Below are 4,714 nucleotides of genomic sequence, written 5' to 3'. Positions count from 1 at the left end.
TCTAAACCTGTGAACTGCGCGCGCGCGCGCGTGCACACACACACACACACACACACACACCCCTTGTTCACCCCTGGAAGATTCCAGTAAACAGCTCTTTATTTTGAAAACTAGATAATCACGCACTTCCTCTTTTTCCTAAAAAATTTAACCCCGCACAAAGAGTAGATGAAGGGACATTTCTATCTATAGAGGTATTTTACCTAATAAATGAAGGGATGCCAGAATATTATAATTTTTCAACCCCTAATTATTAGTAATTAGTGATTAGCAAAGCTGTTAACATCCCAAAAAGAGACTATCAACAGTGTGTAAAACAGGCATGCAAGCAACAAAATTCTAACTGAGAGGAAGTTTACAGGGGAAACAATGCAGTTTCTTCAACAAATAAATTGCTAGGCAGGACTGAGATATGCTCCAGGAAATAGCAAAGAATGAATGAGAAAGTGACTGAATCTGAAAACTAGGCTATGTTCCACAGGTAACTAACTTAATTTCTAAGAGATACCACAGGTAACTCTTAGGAGAAGTATTCAAAACACATAGGTGGGTTTCAATTTATATTTATCATTTTAATTAAATGTAGTGAAAATATTGTGATCTACACAGTCAAAGGCTTTGGCATAGTCAATAAAGCAGAAATAGATTATGTGGATCACAATAAACTGTGGAAAATTCTGAAGGAGATGGGAATACCAGACCACCTGACCTGCCTCTTGAGAAACCTATATGCAGGTCAGGAAGCAACAGTTAGAACTGGACATGGAACAACAGGCTGGTTCCAAATAGGAAAAGGAGTATGTCAAGGCTGTATATTATAACCTGCTTTTTAACTTTTATGCAGAGTACATCATGAGAAGTGCTGGGCTGGAAGAAGCACAAGCTGCAATCAAGATTGCCAGGAGAAATATCAATAACTTCAGATATACAGATAACACCACCCTTATGGCAGAAAGTGAAGAAGAACTAAAGAGCCTCTTGATGAAAGTGAAAGAGGAGAGTGAAAAAGTTGGCTTAAAGCTTAACATTCAGAAAACTAAGATCACAGCATCTGGTCCCATCACTTCAAGGCTAATAGATGGGGAAACAGTGGAAACAGTGGCTGACTTTATTTTTCTGGGCTCCAAAATCACTGCAAGATGGTGATTGCAGCCATGAAATTAAAAGACACTTACTCCTTAGAAGGAAAGTTATGACCAACCTAGACAGCATATTAAAAAGCAGAGACATTACTTTGTTAACAAAGGTCCATCTAGTCAAGGGTATAGTTTTTCCAGTGGTCATGTGTGGATGTGAGAGTTGGACTATAAAGAAAGCTGGGTGCCGAAGAATTGATGCTTTTGAACTGTGGTGTTGGAGAAGACTCTTGAGAGTCCCTTGGACTGCAAGGAGGTCCATCCTAAAGATCAGTCCTGGGTGTTCACTGCAAGGACTGATGTTGAAGCTGAAACCCCAATACTTTGGCCATCTGATGTGAAGAGCTGACTCATTGGAAAAGACCCTGATGCTGGGAAAGATTGAGGGCAGGAGAAGTGGGCAACAGAGCATGAGATGGTTGGATGGCATCACCAACTCAATGGACATGGGTTTGGGTGGACTCCGGGAGTTGGTGATGGACAGGGAGGCCTGACGTGCTGCAGTTCATGGGGTTGCAAACAGTCGGACATGACCGAGCGACTGAACTGAACTGAAGATATATCCTATTATTTTAATGATTCTTTCCCATATATTATTGCATAAGTATTTCCCAACACTATTAAAATTCTCTAAGCATATTTCTTTTAAAATTGCAAAGCAGGAAATGAAAGAGAGATGGTGTGGAAGTAAAATGTGAGTGGACTTTAAACCAGCCACCATCAGTGTCACCTTGGAATTTGTTAGAAATGCAAATTCTCAAACTCTATTCAGAAACTCTGCAGTGGGGCTCAGGGGACTGTGCTTTAACAAGACTCCAGGTGATTCTAACGTATTCTTGTCAGAACCACTACAATAGAAGAGATTTACAACACTTACCAACCAACTACAATATGGCAATTTAATATTTGCTCCAGATTAAAAAAAAAACTGTAAAAAATTTAACATTTATCCTATCAAGGAATTGCTAAATTTTTAAAGTGTGAAAATGGTACTGAGATATAGAGATATAAATGTAGATATATTTATTTTAAAGCGTGGAAATATCTGAGTAAAAAATACAATGCCTAGAATTTGTTTTAGAATAATGTAAGAAAAACAGAAGCAAGCAAGGGTAGACCTAAGATTGGCCACGAACGTCATCTCCATTAACTTGGTGATGGTCTGGATTTAGAGTCATCCAAATGACTAGCCTTAAAAATTTTAGGGGGCAAGTAATTAAAAAAAAAAACCTAATGGCAAGGCTCCAGTAGCCCTTAAAATCTCCTTGAATTTACATTCCTGTGATGTAACAGCTTTATTTCCTGTGTATACATCCTTGCTATTGCTTCCTTTTAGGAGGGTGAGTAGATGTTATCTTTCTTCCTTCCTTCTCCCTTTTTACTTCTCCCTCTTATCCTCTTCCACTGAAATTTACTTTATAAAAACCTCAACATCCATTAGAAATCAGACTAGAAAGCATCAGCTTCAAAACCTAAGAGGGTGAGTGGTAAGATGAACTATATATTTTCATTTTACCAGTTGATGGCAGAATTTTGAGTGTGGTTTCTTATCATTTTATGTTTTATTTTAGATATTCCATCATTGTCATCATTGTTATTATGATCATCATTTCCTTCATTGTCACCTTTTAAATTTTTAGTTTGCCTGGAACAGTTAGTGATATGGAGAAAAGACCATTAGAAGTCATCACCATCCATTATCAGGCAGCTTTTTTGATAAGTGTTAGTCGCTCAGTTGTATCCAACTCCTTTGCAACCCCGTGGACCATAACCCGCCAGGGGAATTCTCCAGGCAAGAATACTAGAGGGGGTTGCCATCTCCTTCACCAGGGGATCTTCCAAACCCAGAGATCAAAGCTGCATCTCCTTTGTCTCCTGTATTGGTGGGCGCATTCTTTGACTGTCTGAGCCACCAGGGAAGCCCCCTTTTCTGATAACGGCAGCCTTGAAACAAAGATTTCTGCTGCATTTCATCTGCATCTAATGAGTTCCTGCGGTGCTCTCTCCCACCATGTGATGTGATGGCTTAGGGGAAACAAGAATAAAAAAAGACAAGGTGCCAACTTTGGAGCTCATTATCTTCTGAGGAGATAAGGTAAAGTGATGGGAAGAGACTCACCACATACTATATGGGGAAGTTACAATGCAACACAGCATTTGAGAGCTTGGGCTAGATGGCTTTTAACTGCTTGGGTTCAAATCCTAACTCTGCCACTCACTAGCTCTGTGATGCTAATCAAGTTATTTAGACCCTCTTGCCTCAGTTTCTTCATCTGTTAAATGAGTGTGAGAACAGTATAACCTTGTGGTGTTGTCTTGAGATAATCCCTAAACTAGATAATCCATGAAACATTTAACTTTATCCATAGATTTTATCAATTTCTGTGTTGACCATTGTTGCTTATATCCCACACCTTTCCCCTGGTATTCTTTCTTGTCTCTGAAAATACATCCTTTAATAGTTCAACTATCTTGGATACCATAGCTGTCAAAATAATGTCCACAGTTTTGCCCCCAAACTTATGGTTTAGGTGTACATAAAATTCTAGGTTGATAATTATTTTATCTAGCTTTGAAGATATTATCCCACGGTCTTCTGGATTTTATGCAATTGAAAAGTCTGATGTTGGTTTACCAGCTGTGACTTTTTCACTGGTAGAAAACATGCATCTAAGGACACTACTGATAAATGTAAATATTTAAGTAACTAGAGCTACCACTGGAGAAGGCAATGGCACCCCACTCCAGTACTCCTGCCTGGAAAATCCCATGGATGGAGGAGCCTGGAAGGCTGCAGTCCATGGGGTCGCTGAGGGTCGGACACGACTGAGCGACTTCACTTTCACTTTTCACTTTCATGCATTGGAGAAGGAAATGGCCACCCACTCCAGTGTTCTTGCCTGGAGAATCCCAGGGACGGGGGAGCCTGGTAGGCTGCTGTCTGTGGGGTCACACAGAGTCGGACATGACTGAAGTGACTTAGCAGCAGCAGCAGAGCTACCACTCCACACAGGATTTCCAATTCCACAGATTAGGGAGGAAGATCATGGTATAAGCATTCTCTCATCCTTTATAAAGAAGCACAGCAGGAACTGAAGGCCATTGTGACTACAAGGAAGCGCTGCAAATTAGCCACATGCAACTATAAACTTGCCTCCAGGGGGAGAACTAAGAGTGGGATCAACTTGAATCTTCTCAAGAACCTAACAGATTGTACTGGGGTATGAAGGAAACTGCTGAGGCGTTCCCTTGTTATACTCCCATGGTTACTACTTTCCTCTCCTTTCATGCTTTCCAGTTCCTGTAACAGGGCAACTTTATATTTGAGCATATGAAGCAAGAGTGATAAAATATTACTCTCAAACACTGCCTCATGGTGAGGGGAAGGGGAGAAAAAGAACAAAAACAAAAACAGCATTGCCCCTTTCTGGCCAATGTTTACCCTTATGTTCAGATTACTAAAAATATGTATCTAGAAATATGGCAAATCAAAACAGATGTCTCCTTGTAGATGAAATAAGTAAAAGTCTAGCCTCTTTTATTAGATCTCAGGTCATGTATTCGGCTTAAAAAACAAA

The sequence above is a fragment of the Budorcas taxicolor genome, chromosome 3 (genome assembly GCF_023091745.1).
Source record: "Budorcas taxicolor isolate Tak-1 chromosome 3, Takin1.1, whole genome shotgun sequence".
NCBI classification, from domain to species: Eukaryota; Metazoa; Chordata; class Mammalia; order Artiodactyla; family Bovidae; genus Budorcas; species Budorcas taxicolor.
This window is presented reverse-complemented; position numbering follows the sequence as displayed.